Source organism: Stegostoma tigrinum, chromosome 12 (genome assembly GCF_030684315.1).
Source record: "Stegostoma tigrinum isolate sSteTig4 chromosome 12, sSteTig4.hap1, whole genome shotgun sequence".
In the NCBI taxonomy this organism is placed as follows: Eukaryota; Metazoa; Chordata; class Chondrichthyes; order Orectolobiformes; family Stegostomatidae; genus Stegostoma; species Stegostoma tigrinum.
Genome location: NC_081365.1, coordinates 28,815,702 through 28,836,185, shown reverse-complemented (window position 1 = coordinate 28,836,185; position 20,484 = coordinate 28,815,702). Strand labels below are relative to the sequence as shown.

The following is a 20,484-nucleotide window of genomic DNA, read 5'->3' as shown; positions in this document are numbered from 1 at the left end:
TCTGCTGGCCTTATGGGCAAACAAGCGATTACAAATAAAATGGAACTGGCATTTTCAAATGTACACTTCACATAGTTGCCCCATTATGTCCTCATATCCAATAGACAAGGATCCTGTGTTTTCACCCAAAGTGACATAGATCCTGCTACGCCAGGGACACACAATTGAACTAAATCAGCCTTTCCACCTTTGTATTCGCACTCAGTAAAATTAAACCATCAAAGACACCAAAACAGTCACCTCCATGGTTCCTAACTGACTTTTGAATAGCCAACCCAAGACTTTGAAGATAATTATTTTGAAGAAACTTGCATTATATCTGAAACAAAAGACAACTATTTATTAAATACACAGTCACATTAGCAAAGAGAAAATTAAACAATATGGTAAACTGGTTAATGCCTGTGCTTTAAATAAGAAACATTTGTTTTCAGACTCCATTTACACAAAAGACAGACATGTACAATAGGTAAACATAAACTGGTCAGGATAGTCAGAGATAATGGGAACTGCAGATGCTGGAGATTCCAAGATAATAAAATGTGAGGCTGGATGAACACAGCAGGCCAAGCAGCATCTCAGGAGCACAAAAGCTGACGTTTCGGGCCTAGACCCTTCATCAGAGAGGGGGATGGGGGGAGGGAACTGGAATAAATAGGGAGAGAGGGGGAGGCGGACCGAAGATGGAGAGTAAAGAAGATAGGTGGAGAGGGTGTAGGTGGGGAGGTAGGGAGGGGATAGGTCAGTCCAGGGAAGACGGACAGGTCAAGGAGGTGGGATGAGGTTAGTAGGTAGCTGGGGGTACGGCTTGGGGTGGGAGGAAGGGATGGGTGAGAGGAAGAACCGGTTAGGGAGGCAGAGACAGGTTGGACTGGTTTTGGAAATCTCCCCTTCCCCTACTGCATCCCTAAACCAGCCCAGTGCATCCCCTCCCCCCACTACACCACACAACCAGCCCAGCTCTTCCCCCCTACCCACTGCATCCCAAAACCAGTCCAACCTGTCTCTGCCTCCCTAACCGGTTCTTCCTCTCACCCATCCCTTCCTCCCACCCCAAGCCGCACCCCCAGCTACCTACTAACCTCATCCCACCTCCTTGACCTGTCCGTCTTCCCTGGACTGACCTATCCCCTCCCTACCTCCCCACCTACACCCTCTCCACCTATCTTCTTTACTCTCCATCTTCGGTCCGCCTCCCCCTCTCTCCCTATTTATTCCAGTTCCCTCCCCCCATCCCCCTCTCTGATGAAGGGTCTAGGCCCGAAACGTCAGCTTTTGTGCTCCTGAGATGCTGCTTGGCCTGCTGTGTTCATCCAGCCTCACATTTTATTATCATGGTCAGGATAGTCAGATAGCTTTCATGATGTGTGGTTTCACATGTATAAATGTGGACACCTTGGCTGCTTTCTCTGAAACATTAATCAGGTTCACCCCCTCAGTTCACCCAGGCAAAGGCAGCAATACTTCTAATTCAGCTTTTAACTCTGAGCTTCTGGAAGCTGGTCTGGCAGGTTAGGCAGGGGACTTTCAAATCTTCATGCTAACTCAGCAGCAGCAAACATAGCTTAAAAAAATTAATTCTAATTCTGCCCTCACACACAGATTGACTCTGCAAGGTTTCCATGATCGTTCAACAACAGACTTGCCAGAATCAATTCCCAGATACCAATCTTGTCAATAGCCAACTTCTGCCATTTGTATAAGCACAATGCTTTTCCTGGGTTGCTGTGTTTGTTGGAATCCTTTTAATCAACGATCAATCTTTTATTAGCCTCTAGGCCTAGCCTCACAAACAAACACATCTTGCTTGGTCTGTTACTTTCCCGTGACCGAAAACTGTTCCAAAGTCCACAACTCATTTCCAGCTCACAATTCAATATTGATGAAACAAAAGAAATAAAAATAATGAAAAATCAGTGGGCCTTCTAAATATGTGTTACCACGAGACTATTAATCCAGAGACCCAGATAACGTTCTGGGGACCTGGGTTTGAATCTGACCATGGCAGATGGTTGAATTTGAATTCAATAAATATCTGGAATTGAGAGTCTAATAATGACTGTGAATCCATTGTTGATAGCTGGGGGAAACTGATCCGGTTCACTAATGTCCTTTAGGAAAGGAAAAGGCCATCCTTACCTGGTCTGGCCTATATGTGACTCCAGACCCACAGCAATATGGTTGACTCTGAACTGCCCTCTGGGCAATTAGAGATGGGCAATAAATACTAGTCTAACCAGCAACACCCTCATCACATAAATGAGTAAAGAAAAAAAAATGCCATTTTAAAAAAAAGTTAATAACTCTTAGATGACAAACAAAACTAAACTCACACCATTCATTCTTCATCCTATTAGATTCTTATTCACTATTCAGCTTTCTTGGTCATGTAATTAAATTTACAACAGCTTATGCTTGGGCTAAGGTACCACTAATTATATTTTCTTTTCAAGAAAAACATACAATTTTTAATGTTATCTAAGTTGCATCTGAAAAATCTTGGGATAATGTTTTTAAGCTTACCACTAAAACAAGATAATAATGACACCAAAACACTCCACCTATTATAATCCTTTATAATGAGCGAGGTCCTCAATGAATATTTCTCCTCTGCGTTTCCCATGGAGAAAGATATGACCACTCAGGAACTTGGGGAAGTTAGTGGCAATATCTTGGGGACAGTCCACATCACAGTAGAGGAGGTGTTGGGAGTTTCAGAGAGTATGAAGGTAGATAAATCTTCTGTGCCTGACCAGATATATTCAAGAACCCTGCAAGAGGCAAGAGAAGAAATTGCAGGGGCCCTAGCTGATATATTTGCATCATCTTAACCACAGGCGAGGTCCTGGAAGACTGGAAGGTAGCGAATGTTGTGCCTTTATTCAAGAAGGGCTGCAAAGAAAAACCTGGGAATTATAGACCAGTAAGCCTAACATCAGTGATAATAAAATGTGAGGCTGGATGAACACAGCAGGCCAAGCAGCATCTCAGGAGCACAAAAGCTGACGTTTCGGGCCTAGACCCTTCATCAGAGAGGGGGATGGGGAGAGGGAACTGGAATAAATAGGGAGAGAGGGGGAGGCGGACCGAAGATGGAGAGTAAAGAAGATAGGTGGAGAGAGTACAGGTGGGGAGGTAGGGAGGGGATAGGTCAGTCCAGGGAAGACAGACAGGTCAAGGAGGTGGGATGAGGTTAGTAGGTAGATGGGGGTGCGGCTTGGGGTGGGAGGAAGGGATGGGTGAGAGGAAGAACCGGTTAGGGAGGCAGAGACAGGTTGGACTGGTTTTGGGATGCAGTGGGTGTGGGGGAAGAGCTGGGCTGGTTGTGTGGTGCAGTGGGGGGAGGGGACGAACTGGGCTGGTTTAGGGATGCAGTAGGGGATGGGGAGATTTTGAAACTGGTGAAGTCCACATTGATACCATATGGCTGCAGGGTTCCCAGGCGGAATATGAGTTGCTGTTCCTGCAACCTTCGGGTGGCATCATTGTGGCAGTGCAGGAGGCCCATGATGAACATGTCATCTAGAGAATGGGAGGGGGAGTGGAAATGGTTTGCGACTGGGAGGTGCAGTTGTTTGTTGCGAACTGAGCGGAGGTGTTCTGCAAAGCGGTCTCCAAGCCTCCGCTTGGTTTCCCCAATGTAGAGGAAGCCGCACCGGGTACAATGGATGCAGTATACCACATTGGCAGATGTGCAGGTGAACCTCTGCTTAATGTGGAATGTCATCTTGAGGCCTGGGATAGGGGTGAGGGAGGAGGTGTGGGGGCAAGTGTAGCATTTCCTGCGGTTGCAGGGGAAGGTGCCGGGTGTGGTGGGGTTGGAGGGCAGTGTGGAGCTAACAAGGGAGTCACAGAGAGAGTGGTCTCTCCGGAAAGCAGACAGGGTTGGGGATGGAAAAATGTCTTGGGTGGTGGGGTCGGATTGTAGATGGCGGAAGTGTCGGAGGATGATGTGTTGTATCCAGAGGTTGGTGGGGTGGTGTGTGAGAACGAGGGGCATCCTCTTAGGGCGGTTGTGGCGGGGGCGGGGTGTGAGGGATGTGTTGCGGGAAATGCGGGAGACGCGGTCAAGGGCGTTCTCGATCACTGTGGGGGGAAAGTTGCGGTCCTTAAAGAACTTGGACATCTTGGATGTGCGGGAGTGGAATGTCTTATCGTGGGAGCAGATGCGGCGGAGGCGGAGGAATTGGGAATAGGGGATGGAATTTTTGCAGGAGGGTGGGTGGGAGGAGGTGTATTCTAGGTAGCTGTGGGAGTCGGTGGGCTTGAAATGGACATCAGTTACAAGCTGGTTGCCTGAGATGGAGACTGAGAGGTCCAAGAAGGTGAGGGATATGCTGGAGATGGCCCAGGTGAACTGAAGGTGGGGTGGAAGGTGTTGGTGAAGTGGATGAACTGTTCGAGCTCCTGTGGGGAGCAAGAGGCGGCGCTGATACAGTCATCAATGTACCGGAGGAAGAGGTGGGGTTTGGGGCCTGTGTAGGTGCAGAAGAGGGACTGTTCCACGTAACCTACAAAGAGGCAGGCATAGCTGGGGCCCATGCGGGTGCCCATGGCCACCGCCTTAGTCTGTAGGAAGTGGGAGCAGTCAAAAGAGAAGTTGTTGAGGGTGAGGACGAGTTCAGCTAGGCGGATGAGAGTGTCAGTGGAGGGGGACTGGTCAGGCCTGATGGGTAAGTTACTTGAGAAGATTCTGAGGGATAAGATATATGTGCATTTGGAAACACAGGGTTTAATGAGGAGTAGTCAGCATGGCTTCAAGTTTGTGAGATCATGCTTGACAAATTTGTTAGAGTTCTTTGATGAAGTGACCAGGAAGGTTGGTGAGGCAGGGTGGTAGCCATAGTCTACATAAACTTCAGTAAGGTATTTGATAAGGTTCCACATGGTAGGCTGCTCTGCAAGTTTAGATGACATGGAATCTAGGGAGATCTGGAAAATTGGATACACAACTGGTTTGAAGGTAGGAAGCAGAGTGTAATAGAGGAAGATGTTTGATGGACTGGAGGCCTGTAACTAGTGCTGTGCCTCGGGTCAGTGCTGAGTCCACCTCTGTTTGTTATCTGTGTCAATGATTTGGATGAGAATGTACAAGGCATGATTAGTAAGTTTATGGATGACACTATAATAGTCTCATGAACAGTGAGGAAGGCTATCAGAAATTGCAGCAGGATCTTGATCAGCTGAGGAAGTGTGCTGAGAAATATCAATTGGAATTTAATACAGATCAGTGTGGGCTGTTGCATTTTGGAAAGCCAAATCAAGATGGGAGTTTCATGGTAAATGGTAGGGCCTTAAGGAGTGTCATGGAACATAGGGACCTTGGAGTTCAGGTGGACAGTGATCTGAAAGGAGAACAAGAACAGAAGTTGCTGAAAAATCTCAGCAGGTCAGGCAGAATCTGTGAAGAAAAAAAATCAGAGTTAACATTTCAGGTCAGTTCTGAGGAAGGGTCAATGGACTGGAAACATTGACTCTGATTTTTTTCTTCATAGGTGCTACCGGACCTGCTGAGCTTTTCCAGAAACTTCTGTTTTTGTTCCTGATTTACAGCATCCGCAGTTCTTTTGGTTTTTGTGTGAAGGTGTGTCAGATTGACAGGGCTTTTGGCATGCTGGCCTTCATCTGTCAGGGCATTGAGTTTAGGAGTTGGGAAGTTATGTTGCAGTTGTACTAGGTGTTGGTGAGGCCACACTTGGGGTATTGCGTTCAGTTTTAATCATAATGCTATAGGATAGATATTATTAAACTGGAAAGAGTGCAGAAGAAATTTACAAGGATTTTGCCAGGACTCAAAGGACTGAGTTGTACGTAGAGGTTGGACGAGCTGGGACTTTTTTCTTTAGAGCGTAGGAGAGGGCTTTGTGAGGGGCAGGTCATGCCTTACAAATCTTATTGAGTTCTTTGAGGAAGTCACGAGACTGGTTGATGAGGGTCGAGCAGTGGATATGGTGTATTTGGACTTCAGCAAGGCATTTGATAAGGTTCCCCATGGCAGGCTCATTTATAAAGTCAGGAGGCATGGGATACAGGGTGATTTGGCTGTCTGGATTCAGAATTGGTTGGCTGACAGGAGGCAGAGAGTGGTTGTAGATGGTAAGTATTCTGCCTGGAGGTCAGTGCTGAGTGGTGTCCCACAGGGCTCTGTTCTTGGGCCTCTGCTCTTTGTAGTTTTTATAAATGACTTGAATGAGGGGGTTGAGGGGTGGGTTAGTATGTTTGCTGATGACACAAAGATTGGAGGGGGCGTTGATAGTATCGAAGGCTATTGCAGGCTTCAGTGAGACATTGACAGAATGCAGAGCTGGGCTGAGAAATGGCAGATGGAGTTCAACCTGGATAAATGCGAAGTGATGCATTTTGGAAGGTCGAACTTAAATGCTGAATATAGGATTAAAGGCAGGATTCTCGGCAGTGTGGAGGAACAGCGGGATCTTGGTGTTCAAGTGCATAGCTCCCTCAAAGTTGCCACCCAGGTGGATAAGGTTGTTAAGAAAGCATATGGTGTTTTGGCTTTCATTAACAGGGGGATCGAGTTTAAGAGCTGTGAGGTTATGCTGCAGCTCTACAAAACCCTGGTGAGACCACACTTGGAATATTGTGTCCAGTTCTGGTCGCCCTATTATAGAAAAGATGTGGAGGCTTTGGAGAGGGTGCAAAGAAGGTTTACCAGGATGCTGCCTGGACTGGAGGGCTTGTCTTATGAAGAGAGGTCGACTGAGCTCGGACTTTTCTCTCTGGAGAGAAGGAGGAAGAGAGGTGACCTGATCAAGGTGTACAAGGTAATGAGAGGCATGGATAGAGTCGATAGCCAGAGACTTTTCCCCAGGGCATGATTGACTGCCACGAGGGGTCATAGTTTTAAGGTGTTAGGAGGAAGGTATAGAGGAGATATCAGGGGGAGGTTCTTTACCCAGAGAGTTGTGAGCGCATGGAATAGTTTACCAGTGGTAGTCGTGGAAGCGGAGTCATTAGTGACATTTAAGCAACTGCTGGACATGCACATGGACAGCAGTGAATTGAGGGGAATGTAGGTTAGGTTATTTTATTTTTGGATTAGGATTATTCCACAGCACCACATCGTGGGCTGAAGGGCCTGTACTGTGCTGTACTTTTCTATGTTCTATGAGACTGAGGGGGGATCTTATAGAAATGTGTGGGATCACGAGAGGCCTGGATAGGGTGAATGCACTCAGTCTTTTTCCAGGGCTTCAGTTTAAGGTAAGAGGTCTGTAAAAATGACTGTTTCAAAGTGTCAACTTCAAATATAAACAACAAAAGAATTGAAGAGCTATTAAATCTTCAAATGCTTCTTTCTGAATCATGGAGTATCTTCATTGATGTCTGTTCAATTTCTGCAAGAGTACAGCTTCCAATTCCAAAACTGTTAGCATATATTACAATTTCAATGGTTTGTTAAAGTTATGTGCAGCTATTGTAGATGAATTCATTAAAATTTATTTTTAGCTTTCCATACCATATTAATTTGTTGACATAGCCAATTAGTCAAAGGAATGGCTACTGTACTAAAATCTTTTACAAATGTTCAATACAATTCGCACATTCCCAAAAATCTCATCATCTCCTGTTTTTGTTTAGGGGTGGGCAGCTCAAGTGTAACTTCTACTTTTGCTGTTTTAGGTGATACCAGTCCTTGCTCCACAACATGTCCTGAGTATGATACTTTGGCTTCTACAAATTCACTTTTTGTTAGTGCCAACCCAACTGATTGTAATTGCGTAAACAAGTTTTCTAACTGTTCTATTTAGTCCTTCCATATAATATTATATACTATGACACCATCCAAGTAAACTACACAATTAGGCATTTTAGCTTTAATTATTTTCATTAAATGTAGTTGGCACATTCTCAAATTCAAATGACATAACCTGACATTGGTCCTATCCATTAGGTGTAACAAACCTAGAAATTTCTTTAGTTCACCAGTGGTACTTGCGAATATTCTGTTAACAAATCAATTTTAGATAAGAATGACGCACTACCAACTCTACCAACGCTATCTTCTAGACTGGGAAAATGGTATGAATGCACTTTTGTCGCATTCACTTTCCTGTAGTCTACAAGTAATTTAATTGAATCATCTGGTTTACGAACCATTACTACAGGAGAACTCCAACTACTCTGACTTGGTTCAATCAATTGCTTCTCCAACATGTATTGAACTTCCTCTGTTACTTTGACCTGTTTCTCTAGTTTTAACCAAAATGGGGTAATAAAATGTGAGGCTGGATGAACACAGCACGCCCAGCAGCATCTCAGGAGCCCAAAAGCTTTTGTGCTCCTGAGATGCTGCTGGGCCTGCTGTGTTCATCCAGCCTCACATTTTATTACCTTGGATTTTCCAGCATCTGCAGTTCCCATTATCACTTAACCAAAATGGGTTTTGTTTTATTGGGTCCAAATTATAATGTTCAGTTAATGGCAACTATACCTTTGCAAACTTATTTGTATTTTTCCTAAACAATCTCTGTTGATCTTTCTCCAGATATGAAAACACAGTGTCTGAATTCTCTAATAGCACTGAATTTGAAGTAGAAAGTTCACTGTGGGAACTGACTGATTCTCTTTGGTTTTCACCCTTCTTTCTCGTAGTAAATGTAGTGGAGGAGGATACGTGATATGTCTATACATTCTCATTGACTCATCTACAATAGTACTGTTTGAACATGTTCACGTGACATAATCAGTTCTTTTTTCTACAAATTAGGAGTATCAATTAAATATGTCACCTGACTAACCCTTCTAATTACTTCACAGGGCTACTGAATTTTGCCTTTAATGGTTCATCTTGTAAAGGCACCAGTGCCAAAATTTCATCTCCTGGTTTAAAATTTTTGGTGGTCATATCTATCTGCCCTTCTTTCAGCTTGTTTTATGAAGCTTTTATGAACCTGTGCAATTCTACATGCTCCTGTTAGCCTTTTGAGAAATGTAGACGCATACTCTAATGTTGAAGATTCATTTTTCTGGCTCAACAGTCTGTCTGTAATCAATTTTAATGGCCTTCTTATTTTACAGCCATAAATTAATTTGAATGGGTTAAAGCCTGAAAATTCATTTGGAGTATCTCTGGCATTCAAATAAGAGAAAGTCTAACCCTTTGTCCTAATCCTCATAACAATAGGCTTTGGTCATGGTTTTAAGAGCTTTGGCAACACTTCTCCAGGGCACCTTGAGTCTGTGGGTATGCAGTCAGTTTCAACTGTTTATTCTGTATTGACGATATCTTAAAAACTTTTTGAAATAAACTTAGACCTATGATCAGTCTGTAGTTCTATTGGTACATCTTAATGAGTGAAAAACTGAAAGAGCTCTTCCATCAATTTAGTTCTGATTATTTTTATAAAAATAACCTGGAAATTGAGTAGTCATATCTACAATGGGATATATTATTTTTATATTTTTATTTTGGATAATGGTCCTACACAATCCATTAGTGCGTGATTGAAAACTAGTACAGAAATATTGGGTGCTGGTTTAATCACATGTTGAGCTTTACCTACGGCTCAGCACGGTATGACATTTTTACAAAACTGCACCATTCCTTTATGCAGTTTTGGCCCAAGTAAAATACCAGAGTTTCTTGAAACCGTAATATCCTGCCATGGGAATCTCATGTACCACTTACAATATTTCCCTGCAACAACTGGACAGTATCACTCCCTGCTGTAAAACAGACCATTCTTTATCTGCAGGTCAATGAAGAGATTGCCACTTCCTTATCAGCACTCTGTTGTCTGGATAACAGCACTCTGGAACTCTTTCAACTTCCAACTCAGTATGAGCTGACCATGCTAAATTTATTGCTTTTCGTGATGTGATTAGAAACATCGCACCGAACGCTCCACCTGGATTATCTTCGTCTGTCAGGAGAGTTCCAGCTGTCCTTTCAACTGCTGATGTTGTCACATCAACCTTCACTGATGGCTTTTGCTGAACCATTACCTTGGTTACCATAAATGAAAGAAAGATAGCAGGAACCTGCTCTTGCAATTGTTCTGTTTCTTGTACCTCCTTTGGCTATTTTGTACTTATTGGGGATGCTACCACCCTTAGTCCTGCCAAATCGTTACCCAGAAGTAAATCTACTCCTTCAACAGGTAATGTTTTTACTACACCAACCTCTCATGAAAACAAATCACATTCTGGGTGTTCCTTATATACTGGGACTGGGATATATTATATGTCAATCCCACTTAATGCTTAAGCCCCAACTGAACTCTCTAGAGGGAAAAATTAATTATTTCTCCCATAAAATTACGTTGCCTCTGTACCTATTAGTATGATTATCGGTTTAGCTACCTCACCTGAAGAATAAAAGGAGTCAAAAAGGATAAGACCGTAAAGAAATAGAAACAGAAGGGGGACATTCAGCCCCTTCAAGATGGCTCCACCATTCATGGCTGATCCAACAGACCTCATGTCCACTTTTCTGCCTTTTCCCCATAACCTTTGATTTCCCTACTCACCAAAAATCTATCTCAGCCGTAAATGTACACAACGACCCTGTTGCCACAGATCTGTGGCACAAAGTTCCGAAGCCTCTCAACTCTCAGAGAAGACATTTCACCTCAATTCATTCTTAAAAAGATGCCCCTCTATTCTGAGACTATGAGTTCTGGTCATAGAATCTCCTATGAGGGGAAACATCCTTTCAGCGTTTACCCCGTTAAGCCCCTGATGAATCTTATGTTTCAATGAGATCACCTCTCATTCTTCCAAACTCTAGTCAGTAGACCCTCAACTTGTTTAACCTTTGCTCATACAACATCCCTTCCATACTGGGGATCATCTGAATAAACCTTCTCTCAATGGCCTCCAATAAAATGATGACTTTCCTTAAACATGAGACCAAAATTGTGCACAGTACTCTCGATATGGTCTCAATACCACCTTATACTGTTGCAGTCCGATTTCCCTGTTCTTGTACTCCAATCCCATTGGAATAAGGGCCAACATTCTGTGAGCCTTGTTAGACTGCTAATGTTGTCCCCTTATTTAAAAAGGGCAGCAAGGATAATCCAGGTAATTATCGACCGGTGAGCCTGACGTCAGTGGTAGGGAAGCTACTGGAGAAGATACTGAGAGATAGGATCTATTCCCATTTGGAAGAAAATGGGCTTATCACTGATAGGCAACATGGTTTTGTACAGGGAAGGTCATGTCTTACCAACTTAATAGAATTCTTTGAGAACGTGACAAAGTTGATTGATGAGGGAAAGGTTGTAGATGTCATATACATGGACTTCAGTAAGGCATTTGATAAGGTTCCCCATGGCAGGCTGATGGAGAAAGTGAAGTCACATGGGGTCCAGGGTGTGCTAGCTAGATGGATAAAAAACTGGCTGGGCAACAGGACACAGAGGGTAATCGTAGAAGGGAGTTTCTCAAATTGGAGACCTGTAACCAGGGGTTTTCCACAGGGATCTGTGCTGGGACCACTGTTGTTTGTGATATATGTAAATAATCTGGAGGAAGGTGTAGGTGGTCTGATCAGCAAGTTTGCTGATGACACTAAGATTGGTGGAGTAGCTGATAGTGAAGGGGACTGTCAGAAATTACAGCAGAATATAGATAGACTGGAGAGTTGGGCAGATAAATGGCAGATGGAGTTCAATCCGGGCAAATGCAAGGTGATGCATTTTGGAAGATCAAATTCAAGGGCGAACTATACAGTAAATGGAAAAGTCCTAGGGAAAATTGGTGAACAGAGAGATCTGGGTGTTCAGGTCCATTGTTCCCTGAAGGTGACAACACAGGTCAATAGGGTGGTCAAGAAGGAATATGGCATGCTTTCCTTCATTGGGCATGGTATTGAGTACAAGAGTTGGCAGGTCATGTTGCAGTTGTATAGGACTTTGGTTCGGCCACATTTGGAGTACCGTGTACAGTTCTGGTCGCCACATTACCAAAAGGATGTGAATGCTTTGGAGAGGGTGCAGAGGAGGTTCACCAGGATGTTGCCTGGTATGGAGGGTGCTAGCTATGAAGAGAGGTTGAATAGATTAGGATTATTTTCATTAGAAAGTCGGAGATTGAGGGGGGACCTGATTGAGGTCTACAAAATCATGAGGGGTATAGACAGGGTGGATAGCAAAAAGCTTTTTCCCAGAGTGGGGGACTCAATTACTAGGGGTCATGAGTTCAAAGTGAGAGGAGGAAAGTTTAGGGGAGATATGCGTGGAAAGTTCTTTACACAGAGGGTGGTGGGTGCCTGGAACACGTTGCCAGCGGAGGTGGTAGACGCAGACACGTTAGCGTCTTTTGAGATATATTTGGACAGGTACATGGATGGGCAGGGAGCAAATGGACGCAGACCGTTAGAAAATAGATGACAGGCTAGACAGAGGATCTTGATCGGCGCAGGCTTGGAGGGCCGAAGGGCCTGTTCCTGTGCTGTAGGTTTCTTTGTTTCTTTGTATTACCTGCTGCACCTGTGTGCTCTGTGTTTTATGCACAAGTTCCGCCAAGTCCCTTTGTGTTGCAGCTTTCTGCACTTTTTCTCCATTTAAATAATATTGTACTTTTGTTCACCCTTTAAAAATGACATCTTCACATGTTCCCACGTTATACTCCATTTGCCAACTTTTTGTCCACCTAACCTATCACCATTCCTTTTGACAAAAATCCTGCACACCCGTTTGTCTACCCTTACAGCTTCTTTTACAACTGACGGAATTCACTTCCAGCTCTTTTGTTACAGTTCCAGCTGCAACCTGGTCCGTGGTATTGTCTTTTTGTGTTCCTTTCTCAGACTCATTTTCAGTAATGCTTAAAAACCCCACAGGTCTACCTTGGAAGTTCCAACATTCCAAACCCATATGGCCTGCCTCAAAATAATAGAAATATTTAAATTTTCAAACTTCACCTCCTCCTTCAGCAATTTCCTCTTTAATCTGAGGTAAAGTTCTTGGGGTGTTCCTTACTGTTCATCCCCCCCGCCCCCCCCCCCCCCCCCCCGCCGCCCCGGCTACTGCCTTCCTTCCACTTCATATTTTTCTCAAAGTTCGGGGGTGTTAGAAGTAAAGGTTTATAGATCAGTTCATAATTGTCAGCCATTATTCCTGCTTATCTTGCCATTGCTATCGTTTGGTCTTCTACATGAGTTCCGATTATAGAAGGAAAGCAAGTTTTAAATCCTTCTAAAAAGAATAATTTCTCTGACAGCATCATAAGTATACTTAGTCTTTACTACTGTTGTCTGCCTATTGAAATTACACTGTCCACCTCTTTCAAACAAACATGGGAAATATATTAATAAACCAAAATAAGAAAACTGGTCAGATTTCTTAACATCTTGAAAGCCATTTCTGTTTCACAGGTATAAATTTGGACTCCTTGTCTTTTTTTTCTGCATCATTTCCTCAGTTCGTCTGGGCAAACACAGCAATACTTATAACTCAGCTTTCTATTTGGTCTTCTGGAAGCTGGTGTAGCAGACTAGGCAGGGAGCTTTCAAATCCTTCATGCTGTCTTGGCAGCAGCCCAGAACCATCTCTCAGAAAACATAGGTTAAAAGAAAATCATTGATTCTAGTTCCATCCTGATAGACTGATCAAGTCCTCGCAAGGCCTCCTTAAACAACAACCGTCGGTTAGAACTCTTCCAGACTTGCCAGAACCAATTCTCAGATACTGACCTCATGAATAACAATTACCTGTTTGAGCACAACACTCTTCCTGCAGGGTTCAGTATCTTAGCCTTGATTAAAAAGGTTCTAAAAAATCTGCAACATTTAGGCCTGGCCTTACAAACAAAGAAATCTTGTTCAATCTGTTCTTTTCCATTTACCACTAGTTGCCACAAAGTTCTCAAGTCATTTCAAGCTCACAATTCAAAATCAATAAAAGGATAAGAATAAGAATAAAGATAAAAATAAGGATAAAAATGTGAAAATTAGACCTAACACTCTACCGCCCTGGGTATTGCCCAGCTATTTTCCAATTATATTTCACATCCAGGGAATGGCAAGTGATAGCATGGAACACAACTTATGATGTTCACCAAGCACCGCTAGGCTATGCATAGTCGTCAGGTTCCCTCTCTCAAATCCTCCAGTTTGCTTTTCTTTCTCACTACCCTGAATGACCATATCCCCCACATGCAAAACCAACCACACTGAGCTTTGCTTCCAACTGTCCTCCTAGACCGTAAAACCAACATTTCACTTTAATGATGACTAGCTGAGTCCTCTGTGCTTTCCCTGTGGTGGTCACTATCACAGTAACTGCCATGATCCCCTCTCCTTTGGCCTACTGTGCCCTCCTATGATGTTTCACATGTACCCCATACAGCTTGAGTTCCCCTTAATACAGTCCCTGACTCTAGCTCTACACATGTCTTTGCCTTCCCTCCACCCAACCCGGATTACATTCTCTTTGACAGTAATCCCTTAATTGAGATTGATGCAAGGAGGGCTGGAGGGGCAATGACCTACAGATGGACCCCCCAGGACTGTATTCACTCAGACCTTTGATTGCCTTCAGTGAGCAGCCTCTAAACATGTCTAACCAGACCTCTGATCATTGTGTTAATGGCACTTCATGTGATGACACCTGAGTCCCCTAACTGCTGGTGAAGGCCCGACGGGACTAACTGTTGCCCACCCCTCGGATTGTAATCAGACAGACCCCACAGCTTTGAGCAGCCTAACCAGATATTGGGCCAACATCAAAACCCTGGACTGTGAGCAGACTGCCCTCTCCCACTGAACTGAGAACTAATTCTCACCCAGTTTCTCATGTGGCAGTTTGGCTGAATAAATGTTGCAGTATGCTTGCCATGCAGGCACTGGCACATGCCGTTGGTGTTAGATTGAGACTTTGCTGTGCCATTCACAAGAGGGGCCATACTGGACCTTGCATTGGCTTATGAGTCTGGCCAGGTGACTAACCTTTCAGTGGGAGAGCACTTTGGAAACAGAGATCACAATGCCTTAAGTTTTAAGATAGCTATGAACAAGGATAAATCACGCCCTTGTGGGAGGGTATTAAATTGGCAGAGGGCAAATTACGTCAATATTAGACAGGAGCTAGGGAACGTTAATTGGGAGGAGCTATTATCAGGCAAGTCCATATTTGATATGTGGGAATTGATTAAAGGCCTTAAGCGGGGAGTTCAAGATTGGCACGTTCCAGTAAGGAAGAAGGATAAGGATGGCAAGATAAGGGACTCTTGGATAATGATGGAGTTTGAGAATTTAGTCAAAAAGAAAAAAAGAAGCATATGTAAGGTTTAAGAAGCTAAAATTGTACAGGGCCCATGAGGAATATAAGAAAAGTACTCAAGCAGGGAATTAGGAGAGCAAGAAGGGGCCATGAAATTACCTTGGCAGGGAGGGTTAGAGAGAATCCCATGGTATTCTCTAGATACATGAAAAACAAGAGGGTAACTAGGAGAAGGTAAGGTCACTCAAGGATAAAGGAGGGAACTTGTGCTTAAAGACAGAGAATGTGAGTGAGATCCTGAATGAATACTTTGCATTTGTACTCACCCAGGAGAATGAACACACACACATGCCCCCGCACATCTATGGAATGAATTTGCATTTGTGGATACATTCTAGCACACAATTTATAGTCATTCAGTGAGTCAGTCAATGTGGCATTTTATAAATTTTTGCTTTAGAAATAAAACCAGTCTGACTTCAAACCAAAACACAAACAAGGCCTCACACCTAACATGCATTGTCTGACCTAAAATATCACCCCTTCCTGACACTGATAAAATCTTTAGTCCTCTCAGGACAAGGATTTGAATGGAATTCAGGGATTTACCTACATACATATTATTCAATTAAAACCTTCTGACTGACTAAAGATTTATCAGCATCTTAGGTTTGTTAGTACATCCTCATTAGTGGTGTGAGCCTTTGATCTTTTGCTTATAAATTCTGTGTCTGATACTATCTCCCTCACTATCACCTGAAGAAGGAGTGAGACTCTGAAAGTTGAACTATAACCTTGGTGTTGTGTGATTTCTCATCTTGTCCATAGAAGACAGACGGTAGTTCTGGAAGGGTGTTTTTCTGGCTGGAGATATGTGACTAGTAGTGTTCCACAGGAATCCATATTGGGACCTCTGCTGTTTGTTATTTATATAAATGACTTGGTTGAAAATGTGGATGGGTGGGTTGGTAAATTTGCAGACAATACAAAGATTGGAGGAGTTGTGGATAGTTTAGAAACTTATCAAAGGATACAGCGGGATACAGAGTTGTTGCAGATATGGGTGGTGAAATGGCAGATGGAGTTTAACCTGGGCAAGTGTGAGATGCTGCATTCTGGGAGATCAAATGTTCAGGAAAAGAATACAGTTAGCGGCAGGACTTTAAACAGCATTAGGTTCAAGTCCAGAGCTCCCTGAAAGTGACTATGCAAGTACACAGGGTGGTCAAGGAGACATATGGCATGCTTGCCTTTATTGGTTGGGGAATTGAGTATAAGAATCAAGATGTCATGTTGCAGCTTTATAAGAATTTGGTTAGGTCACCCTTAGAGTATTGAGTTCAATTCTGGTTGTTGCATTAAAGGAAGTATGTAGAGACTTTGCAGAGTATACAGAAGAGGTTTACCAGGATGCTGCCAGGATTAGAGGGTATGAGCTATAAGGAGGCGAGAAAATCCAAGTTGTTTTCTCTTGAGCAATGGAGGCTCAGGGGAGGCTTGGCAGAAGTCTATAAAAATATGAGATGCATTGATAGGGAAAAAGATTCTGACCGTCAAACCAGAGTTGAAATGTCTAATACAAGGGGACATGCATTTAAGGTTAGAGGGACAAAAGTTCAAAGGAGTTGTGAAAGGCAAGTTTTTTTAAAAAAAGAGTGGTAGGAGCCTGGAGCATACTGCCAAGGATGGTGGTAGAGGCAGGTATGATAAATGGCATTTAAGGGACTTTTAGGCAAGCACATGAACATGCAAGGAATGGAGGGATGTGGACCAAGGGGCAGGCAGAAAGGATTAGTTTCATTGGACATCACGTTCAGCACAACATTGTGAGCCAAACAGTACATTCCAGTGCTGTACAGTTCAATGTTCTACAACATCCTTACCTGGGTACATCCAGCAACCTGTCTGTATCTGTGCAAACAAGTACATCAGTTCAGCACCACTGATAACCCCTGTCTACTGCTGAAGCACTGAAATGATGCCACTCCTGGTATGGCACAGCAAAGCAAGGGTACTGTTAACATGCAGGTCAGCATGAAGTGAGCAAGTGCCAAATAAGAAAGTGAGCAGCCCCGAGATAAGACCTAGGCCAATCTGTAAACTAGGTATTTGTCCCTGCACATAGTCACCTAGCAGTAGCCTTTCAATGCTTGTTGCCATTGCAGCCTGCGGCTGGGCTTCCTGAGCAGCCTGAAAGTGAATCGGAGAGGAGCCATGATGGTCCGGAGGGATTGGCAACTGTTGTATGCCAATGTCCATGGACATTGAGTGTGTCTGTGTGTGTGTCTGTGATGGCTATGGGTCATGTCCTGCTGCTATCTGTGACTGAGCAACAGAGGAGCTCTTCACAGCCAACAGTGAGTCATCAAGGTACCTGCTCTACTTCCGAGTTGAGATTTCTCAACATCCAGCTAGGCCCAAAACGTCAGCTTTCCTGCTCCTCTGATGCTGCTTGGCCTGCTGTGTTCATCCAGCTCTACACCTTGTTATCTCAGATTGTCCAGCATCTGCAGTTCCTGCGATCTTGTTCAAGCATATTTGCCAAGAAATGGAGCTGAATATTAATGGGGCCAGTTGTGGTGTTAATAAAGTGTTAAACAAGCTACATTTCCCTGTAAAAGACAATGCCACTGTGTAGTGACAAAGTCGCCTCTCCACTCAGCAAATGCATAAAAGATGTAACAAGTCATTCCTTATGTCAGAGGTAGGCATGACCAGACATCTTAACCAATTGTCCAACAAATCTTATTGTCACCCACATTGCTCAGGCTGCTGTAAGGTGGTCTCCTCTACATCAGTGAGACTAAGTGGAGGCTCAGAAACTGCATTGTGGAGCAACTGCACTGGTTCGCAACAAACGACAACACCTTCCAGTTGCAAACCACTTCAATTGCCCCTCCCACTCCCTGGGTCACATGTCCATCCTGGGACTCCTCCAGTGTCACAACGATGCCACCTGGAAACTGGTGGAACAGCACCTCATGTTCCGCCTTGGAAGCCTACAACCCAATGGTCTCAATGTGGACTTTACCAGTTTCAAAATCTCCCCAATCCCTGGCCTCATCCCATGCCCAAACTCCCTCTTGTCCCCACCTCCTTGACCTAACACAACCTGTCCACCTTCTCACCCACCTATCTGCTCCTCCCACCTCACTGACTAATCCCCACCACTCCCCACCTGCACTCGCCTATCACCGTCCCACCTACCCTCCCCAGCCCCATCTCTCCTCTCTCTATTAATTTCAGATGCTCCCTTCCCCCGTCCCCATTTCTGAAGAAGGATCCTGACCTGAAATGTCAACTTTTCTGCCCCATATGTTAGCATTTACCCCAATGCAATTTCAAAACCTGTGCATAGATAATATGGTAGACCTAGGATTTAGAACAGTGCATTTTTGTTCAAAATCTGTAGGTCTGCTGGATCTAAACTGGCTCCCATAAATTTCTCGTCGATGGCATGGTTACCATAGGAGACTCAAAAGCCTCATACAAGATTTACTGCTTTGAAAGGCTATATGATTGCAAATACTTGGAAGTAATACTTGTGCTTTTTTAAAAAAAAAATGCTATATTCTGTTTGAACTAGTGTAGAGAGGAAATGCACGTGAATGTATTACTGTTCATTATTAATATCAGATGCATGATTTGGGCATTTTGTTTTTACTGGCTGGGCTGAAGCACATTTAAAAGATTTATCTATATTTTAAATGTTATACATCAAGGTAAACACAGACGTAGATTTTTTTTAGTTTTAGGTGCTCTGTCTGGGAGGAGAGACCAGAGTGTGAAAGGTACGTACACCCCACAAAAGGTGGTACCAAGGGTAGTGAGCAGTTAACAAAAGAGACAGCATCCTCAACTTCATTAATAGGTGCATGGACTACAGGAGCACTGAAGTGATGGTGAATTTCAATGAAACACCAATCAGACTTCAGCTGGAATAATGTGACTGGAGAGTGCAGATGAAGTTTTTTTTTCAAAAATTCATTCATGAGATATGGACATCACTAGCTAGGCCAGCATTTACTGGCCATCCCTAACTGCCCAGAGGCAGTCTGGGTGCCCACGTGTATAGTCAAGATTCCTCCCCTGAATGTGTCATGAAACATTTTGTGTTGCTGTCACTGTCAAGCCCATCAGCTTTCAGACACTCCATGTTCCCACTTAACTCTGATTTGTGACAAATATCCCCAATTTTCTCCCTTACTTCCTTGGCTACTGCATTGCTGCGCCCACTGTAACAATTCACTATCCTCTCATTTAAGTTAGCATGTTGGTGAGTGACATACCTCATGATCCTCCCACAGTATCCCATATTATGTACCAGATCCCAGACTTACATTTGAAGTTGCTCCTCCTTTCACTTTCATTATACCATCAGGGTCATAGCATCTTACATCTATCCCCAGATCAGAGTTCGCTACTTTCCAGTGCGGTGCAGGGACTGATCTCCTAGATGATTGCTGCTCAAATCCCCAACACTGACCAAGGCCCAGCCCCTGGCCTGACTTGAGAGTTTAACCCTGACTGTGACTGCCAAGTGCTCAAACCGAGGTCACCACAGCTCCCTGAACGACTTACCTCTGATCCTTGAACTGGTAGAACTGGCTGCAGAGGACATTTGTTTGGCCACTTTTGGAATACTGTGTTCAATTCTGGTCTGCCTCCTATAGGAAGGATGATATGAAACCAGAACGGGTTCAGAAAAAAATTTGAGGATGTTGCCAATGTTGGAGAGCTTGAACTACAGTGAAAGGTTGAATAGGCTGGGTGTATTTTACCTGAAGCATGGAGGCTGAGGGATTTATATGGTTTGTAAAATCATGAAGGGCATGGATAGGGTAAACAGGCAATGTCATTTCCCCAAGGTGTGGGAGTCCAAAACCAAGAGGCATTGGCTTAAGGTGAAAGAAATAAAATGGACCCAAGGGGAATTTTTTTTTACACTGAGGGTGGTGCATGAATGGAGTGAGCTGCCAGAGGAAGTGGAGAAAGCTGGTACAATTAAAACATTTAATAAGACATCTGGCAGGGTATATGAATATGAAAGGCTTAGAGGGATATGGGCCAAAAGCTGGCAAATGGGATTAAATTTATGTAGGATATCTGGTCAGCATGGATGAGTTGGACTGAACTGTCTGTTTCAATGCTGTATATCTCTATGACTCTATGGTACAACTTGACCTAGTATGATTCTGACCATTGTCCAATCCCCAGACTGCAAGGAAACTAATTCCCAGATCCTGCCTCTGACTGAAGATTTGCTCTCTGATGAAGGGTCTAGGCCTGAAACGTC

General features: G+C 43.8%; 1 protein-coding gene across 10 annotated transcripts in view; it reads right to left on the bottom strand.

Moving 5' to 3' along the window:
• The window catches only part of col8a1a (collagen, type VIII, alpha 1a), a 146,329-nt gene that overhangs the window by 35,806 nt on the left and 90,039 nt on the right, over nt 1-20,484 (bottom strand). The window contains exon 1 of one of the 10 annotated variants that reach the window (XM_048541433.2): nt 19,770-19,844. The exons of the other annotated variants lie outside the window; for them this stretch is intronic. The gene's annotated coding sequence lies outside the window, so the exon portion shown is untranslated. Of the gene's footprint in view, nt 1-19,769; nt 19,845-20,484 lie in introns of those variants that run through there. 10 annotated transcript variants of the gene reach the window in all.